Source organism: Dermacentor andersoni, chromosome 1 (genome assembly GCF_023375885.2).
Source record: "Dermacentor andersoni chromosome 1, qqDerAnde1_hic_scaffold, whole genome shotgun sequence".
In the NCBI taxonomy this organism is placed as follows: Eukaryota; Metazoa; Arthropoda; class Arachnida; order Ixodida; family Ixodidae; genus Dermacentor; species Dermacentor andersoni.
In genome coordinates, this window is record NC_092814.1 from 174,706,102 (window position 1) to 174,713,999 (window position 7,898).

Here is a 7,898-nt window from a genome sequence, read left to right on the forward strand (position 1 = left end):
TAATGAAACACAAAGCGCTATGGAGATACAATAGGTACGAAGTGCTCCGGGGTATGTGGAAATGTGTAATGGTTCCGGGACTTATACCCGTGTCACACGGGTGTTTGGAAGGCCTTCCAACCGATATTCAGTTGACTCAAATGTCAAGTTCAAGGTGCTACACGGGCGGTTTCGAAGGCCGCCGAGTCAATAGTCTATCGAGTCAACGGAGCACCCTACAACTCTATCGAAATCTCGGTGGCCTTTGAGCAACGGAAGCGGAAACAGCGCGAACATGCCCTCTCGTTCACAGTGTGCTCGTACTCACGGTTAGAAAGAACAAATCAAACCAAAATGGTCTAAAAATACTATATATGAGTGTTATTAATTATTCAGTAAAGTATTCTTGCCACTTGATATGTGCGAACGCACACCAAAAAGGCAGCCGCATCGAGCGGCGCAAACGTTGCCGCAGTTTCGCTACTCAACAACTTAAGAAGTAAGCATATATGTATGGCAATGTATAAACATTTTTTTTAAATGTGTAAACAAACATAAAAGAAATTATAGCGCTTTTAAGTGGTCTTAATGTTGTTTAACGTTTCGTGACATGAAAACGAAAATAAAGATCCGCAGTGCCACACAATTTTGCGATAAATGCCTGAACCACTCATCAGCCTTCCAAAAGTGCCGTGTAGCAGCGCGACAACTCCTTTGAGTCGACAGAGTTGTGGCGTTTCGAAGCACCCCCCCCCCCCCTCCCTGAAATAAAGCGGCATACCGTCCCCCTCCCCGCCCACGCTACCATTCCTCACACACATTCCTAAAGCGCAGACAAATCAATTTATTCATCGGTCAACATTTAGATGCCTTTTACAGCGAGAGCTGTATATGATGTTGGAATCGTACCGCTGGCACGAGTTGTTGGGGGTCTCGGTGCTGACGCCCGTTATTGCCAATGGGTCGCAAGCCCCAAGGGTAGCGTTGGCCTGGCGGCCTGGGGCACTAGAAGCATCCGAAGGTCCCGGCAAAGCATGAGAAGACTGGTAACAGAACAACTTGTTTATTCTAACAACGCAAAAGAGCGGCCGGTCAGGTCGACCGAAGTGGAGAGACGGGAGAGCACGTAACTCAACAGTACAAATCGGAGCCTCTCTCCTGGCGTCCGGGGGCAGCTGCTCTTATACCCTCGGCGTCGCGGTCCAAAAGAGAAGGTCACGGGATGAAGGTCACGGGATGAAGGTCACGGGACGGCGGAGCATGACCCCACGACGGCGCGAACTGTCGAGCCGAGAGACCTGCTTAACCGAGTGCAGTGACGCATCGCCAACCCCCCCACACGACGGCGCGAACGGTTGAGCCGAGAGACCTCCAGGCTCCTCATTCGGGGAACTCCGCTCCCCGGCTGCCGCGCTTTGACAAGCGAGGGCACACACACACACACGCACACACGAAGACACGTGGCACTGAAACACGCCTGGACACGCTTGGCGGGTAGGCGTTGCGGCGGCGTCGGACGGGCCAAAATGTCCGCCGCTTTGAACAAAGCCCCGGCGTCCGTTGCATCCGTGCCGGCATTACCGCGCGTTGTAGGCGAAACGTAACAATGACTACCCTTACATAGTTTTTTCGTCATCCGTCAACAGAAAAAAAATCATCATGTGGGCCGATCCTGGTGATAGTGCAGAAAGGGTCCAAACTCAATGTCACATAAACCTGTGGGATCGGGAGCCAGTAACGCGCCCTTCGAAACCTTCTGGATGGGCCCACGAATGGGGAGTGCCTCACGCCTGCGTCACCTCCGCCGCGAGTCGGCTCGGCATTGCACTACCTTCGGGATGGGTTCACGCATGCGGAGCGCAGAACGCCTGCTTCACCTCCACAGCGGGTGGACCTGGTATTGCACTATTTTCGCAATCGGCCCACGTATGGGGAGTGCTTAACACCTGCTTCACCTCTGCCGCGGGTCGGCCCGGCATTGCACTACCTCCGGGCCGACCCGAGGCGGAGGTGAAGCACTTTGCTTTTCGTTGGAGAGCTTTGACTGCCGTCAGCTCGTCTTCACAGAGTGGAATGGTTGTCAATTTTTTCACTCTTTTTGGATGGCGGTAGCTATCGGCTTCTCCTGGGGTGTGAAAGCCAGTTTCCTCATCGATTTGGTGCCCGCGCGATTAACTCGAGATGAGTTCAGTTGTCACCATCTATTCAATGATCACGCGCATCGCGGTTGCTTCGTTAGTTCAAACTTCTTTATTTAGACTGATCCAGACACCAGGAAAGGGATTCGGTTCGTAGTCAGCTGGTCTGTGTGCTCGTGGAACGGGTTGCGGCCGGAGAAAATCCCAGTTGCGTTTGACTTTTCCTTTTGCTTCATTATTTCCTCGAGTGACGGCTCGCCGCGACGCTGGCATATCCTCGGAACCATAATAGGTTACATGAGGTGAAAAATAAAATCATGCGAAACAGCGTCTATGATCAAATCCTGCAATAAGCGTTAAACTCATAAGCAATATGATGAATAAAGGGGAAATCAGACGTCCACCCGTTCGTAGCAATTGCTACAAAGAAAACCCATACGGGTTCCTCGAAAGAAAAGCCTCATAGTTGAAGAAAAATTCGTCCTGGTCCGGGACTCGAACCCGGGACCACCGTCTTTCCGGGGCAGCCACTCAAACACTTGCCTTTGCTTCGAGTTGTCCACAAATTCGACTTCGCCCTGCCATCTGCTAGCCGCCTGGTTAGCTCAGATGGTAGAGCGGCTGCCCCGGAAAGGCGGTGGTCCCTGGTTCGAGGCCCGGACCAGGACGAATTTTTCTTCAACTATGAGGCTTTTCTTTCGAGGAACCTGTATGGGTTTCCTTTGTAGCAATTGCTACGAACGGGCGGATGTCTGATTTTCCCTTTATTCATTACTTCTCTCCACCTTGCGGGTTTCCGCAGAACTAATACGTTAAGCAATATGAATGTCACCCGTTACCTCGTGTGGTTCTCTTATTGTACAGCACTTTTCATGCAAAATTGTCAACTGGAAACAAGAGTCGCAAGAAGTTGAGAAATTAAGCGATCTACTAAAGCAGAGAGCCAAGGCAACACCCAAACAGGAAGGAAAAACGATTGCTTTTGAAACTATTTATGAATCAACACCTTTTATTTAGAAAAGAAGTAGCGAAAACGCCACCGGAAATGGAGAAGAATTTCATGTGTTTTGAATGACGCTTCTACAGTTTTCAGTCTAACCGCCTGACGTAGCCACTTCCCTGCTATGCTATTTTTCTAACATTCCGCTGGGGGCGCAGTACGTCTAGAACCACAGCATCCTGTGCTCTACATGTTTGTACGGGACTGGTGACCACACATCATTACGCAACTTCCCAAATAACAACACGAGTACGTATTGTGACTGAACTTGGTAGAGCAGTAAACGAGGGATCCAAAAGAACTGCGATTGTTTCGCAAATATATATACATATATCCCTATAATTCTTCCAGAGCTAATTCAAAAAACGCTACTATAGAAATCTTTATTTTACACTTTTGCTTGTATACTTGTTCTTGGCAGCGTTCTATCCCGCGCTTCTGTCATACGCGACTCCATTTTATGCGGTTCCTTGTTTGCCAAGTAAAGGAGTGGTGTATCTCACATGTGTACCTGTGAGGTACGCCTTATTTCATTTCTATTTTGCGGGTTTACGCGTCTTTATTGCAAATGGTGGGCAGTATTCACATTTGTACTAGTGAAGGTACCTCCCCCCCTCTCATTTGCATAGAAAAGTTACCTTGGGCTGAGATAATCTCATGGGTGGCGGCAATGGAAAAGAAACCTGCTATGAATAACTATGAATAACAGGAAAAAAATAAATCAGGAAAGAAACAATTTATGATAACTCGAAGGGAAGCTCCTTACTTTTCGAAGCGAGATCAGGATGCCTTAGAACGCGTAGTTATAAAGCGAGGTACACCAAGGAACAAAAAACACCTGCTTGGTGCGGTAAAGGTAGGGAAACGATGCAGCATGTTTTATTAGAATGTGAAGATATCTGCCCAGCGGTCGATTTAGGGTCATCTCGCCTCCTTGAAGGCATTCTGTTTAGGGATAGCAGGGGGAAAGCAAAGATGTCTGCAATAAATATTAGTAAGAGGTGATTGGAAATTTGGTGGCCGAAATGTAGGGAGACCACAAACAATGGAGGCGTACAAAAACAATATTTCCAGTAGTGGTTCAGAAGGTTTGAAGTTGGGAATCCATTGTGTGTGCGTGCGTGTGTGCGTGTGCGTGCGCATGTGTACGTTTCAGAAAGCTAAGTAGGGCATCAGGCAAAATAAGAAGAGCTTGGTGGTGCAACCCACCGCCCCGTTTCAAATGGGACGCTCATAGCATCCATCCATTCATCCATCCATCTTTTTCTTTAGCTGCACCAAATTTAAAAAAAAATTGCGTGCGGCGGATAGCTCTAAGCCTCTGTGAGGCGGCCATTACGTTCATGAAAAATCAAAATACTTAATTGAACAATTAACATAATTGCACTAATGAGTGAGTAGCTAGTGAGATTGCAAGGCATATTGACATGGAACGAAATCTGAGGATGGCGCCGGTTTTTAGATATGCGCCGTCGAACATGCTGTAACATGCGCTGTTGTGCCACTTACTTTAAGAAAATGGTGTTTTATGCATTGAAACACTCAGGTAACTGGAACGCCAATGCATTTCGTCAGATACATTGAAAATTAATATATCGAACCTGGTGTAGTCCTGAGCATCCGTTCCAAGTGGATACATCTCGAGAACTCATTGGCTACAATTTAGAGGTTGAAATATGCGCCGTAATGTAATTCATTAAAAAGTTAATTAGCGTAATTATGTTGATTATTCAATGAAACGTCTTGATTTCTTGTAGAAGTAATAGAAGTAAGGCCTCATCGAGTAATTTAGCTCGAGGTTTAGAATTGTCCTTTGTGTCACAGGCAATTTTTTTTTAAATATTGTGCAGCTAAAGAAAGCAAGCAAGAAAGAAAGCACCTGGTTTAATGCATCCCATCAGCAGATCAAGTGAACGATCAAAGGGGATGAGTTCGGAGCGTGTGCATTGGAAACGTGACTGCGTGACTAGCAGAAAGACGTGTACTTTAAGACAGAAATGAGATGTGATTTAGCCACCTTTCCTATTTTCATTAGTGGCCTTTTTATGGTATTTTGCCGTTATCTTAAGTTAATCTTGCCTTTTTCAGACAATTTAAGTTCCACAGATCACTTTGTACGCATTTGCAGAGCTGCCCCCCCCCCCCCCCCTTATTTCTCCTTTTTTTTTAGAGCTTCGGAAGCTTTGATTATTACTGCTGTTTCGCTCATTAGTGCTGTTTCATGAACGCCAAATAAAGCCCTCTCATGTAGGCATCCGCACGTGTCGCACGGCTCAGCCTAGGAGTGCCGACTGCACCTCCGCTACAGCACGTCCCGCTACGGAATGTCGCACTCGTTGCGAGTCCTGACGTATTATGAATGTTGCTGGGCAGCAACGACTATTCTGGTGCTGCAGCCGTACGGCGATGCTTTCTGAAGAGCAAACCATGTATCCTCACAAGCAGGCATGTAGCCAGGATTTTTTCTCGCGATTGGGGGGGTGGGGGGGTGGGGGGGGGTGGAGCAAACCAAGGTAACTTCTCTGTGCAAATGAGGGCGGGAGGTAGCTTTACTAGTACAAATGTGAATGATGCCCACCATTCGCCATAAAGACGCGTAAACTTGCAAAAAAAGAATTGAAATAAGGTGTATCTCACAGGTACGCCTGTGAGATACACCTCTCCTTTACTTGGCAAACAAGGAACCACATCAAATGGACTCGCGCATGAAAGAAACGCAGGAAGAACACCACCAAGAACAAGTAAGCAAGCGAAAGTGTAAAATAGAGATTACTAGTAGCATTTTTTTAATTGGCTCTGGAAGAATTATCGAGAAATATATATTTGCGGAATGATCAGTTCTTTCGGATGCCTCGTTTACTGCTCTTCCAGGTTAAGTGCCAAAGCCGACTCATGTTATTTGGGAAGTTGCGTAACGATGCGTGGTCACCAGTGCCGTACAACCATGTAGAGCGCAAGATGCTGTGGTTCTAGACGTACTGCGCCCACAGCGAAAGGTTAGAAAAACACCCACATGAGCACAGCAGAGAAGCGGCTACGTCAGGCGGCTCGACTGATAACTAACTGTACAAGCATCTTTCAAAATAGGCGGGATTATTATCCACTTCCGGCGGCGTTTTCTCTACTTCCTTTTTAAATAAAAAAAGATGTTAATCCATAAATATTTTCACAAACAAGGATTAAATTTGTTAATTTTCGCTTTTCCTTCCTGTCTGGCTCTTGCCTTGGCTCTCTACCGTAGTAGATCGCTTAATTTCTCAACTCCTTGCGACTCTTGTTTTCAGTTGTGAATTTTGCACGAAAAGTGCTGTACAATTAGGGAAAATCCAGGTGAAGTAACGGGTGACAGTCATATTGCCTATGGGTTTAACGGTTATTGCAGGGTCTGATGATGGACGTAGCTGTTTCGCATGATTTTATTTTCCACCTCATGCAACCTATATCGCGGTTATATGGTTCCGAGGATATGGCAGCGTCGCAACGAGCCGTCACCCGAGAAAATGATGAAGCAAAAGGAAAAGGCAAACACAGCTGACGTTTCCTCCGGCCGAAACTCGTTCCACAAGCATATACACCAGCTGACTACAAATCAAATCCCTTTCCTGGTCCCTGGATCAGTCTAAACAAAGCAGGTTAAACTAACGGAGCAACAGCGATGCGCGTGATCGTTGAATAGATGGTGACAGCCGAACTCATCTCGAGTTAATCGCGCGGGCACCAAATCGATGAGAAAACTGGCCTTCACACCCCAGGAGATGCCAATAACTACCGCCATCCAAAAAGAGTGAAAAAATTGACAACCATTCCACTCTGGGAAGATGGAATGGCAGCAAAAGCTGGCGACAGTCAAAGCTCTCAAACGAAAAGCAAAGTGCTTCCCCTCCGCCGGGGGTCGGCTAGAAGACAGTGCAATATCGGGCCGACCCGCGGCGGGGCTGAAGCAAGTGTTAAGCACTCCCTATACGTGGGCCCATCCCGAAGATCCCGAAGGGCGCGTTACAGGTTCCCGAGCCCATAGGGGTATGTGCCATTGAGCTTGGACCCTTTCTGCACTATCACCAGCATCGGCCCACATCATTTTTTTTTCTGTTGATGGACGCCGAGAAAACTACGGAAGGTTGGTGATATACAGCTTTCGCTGTAAAAGGCAGCAAAATGTTGACCGCCGAATAGATGGATTTGTCGGCGCTATAGGAATGCGTGTGAGGATTGATGGCGTGGAAAGGAGGGAGGGGGGGGGGGGGACTATGCCGCTTAATTTCGGAGGTGGGGGGCCAGCCCCCCCACCCCTTGGGTACGTGCCTGCCAACAAAGAAAATATCGCAAAACGCTCTTGGGCCCATTTTTATTCCGTGAATGAAAACGAGGATGACTCATGACGGCGCGAGACTCGTTAATGACAGCAGGGCATTCTCATCGGTGAAAATCGCCTTTTATTTCCGTCCATGGCCGCTTCATTCATTGTCGCTTATTGACGCGATCATTGATTCGCTGCGCTCAAGCGCGGCCATGCTACGAAACGGATTGTCGCAAATAGCAGGCAATTCATCAAGCACCTTGTTGGCGCACGCAGTGGCAGTGCTTATCACGTCTACCAATACGAACTCGAGGTCGATAGGCCACTTCCACCCTGATTTATTTGCTGAGGCACCTAAGGCTGAACATGGCTCCACGATCGAAGGAACCGAAAGATACCGCACGTGCGTCTCACTGTAAGGCCTACTCGGCCGTTATCTTACCTCCTCGATGTCACACGTACAACCGATCAAAAGTGGCAGAAA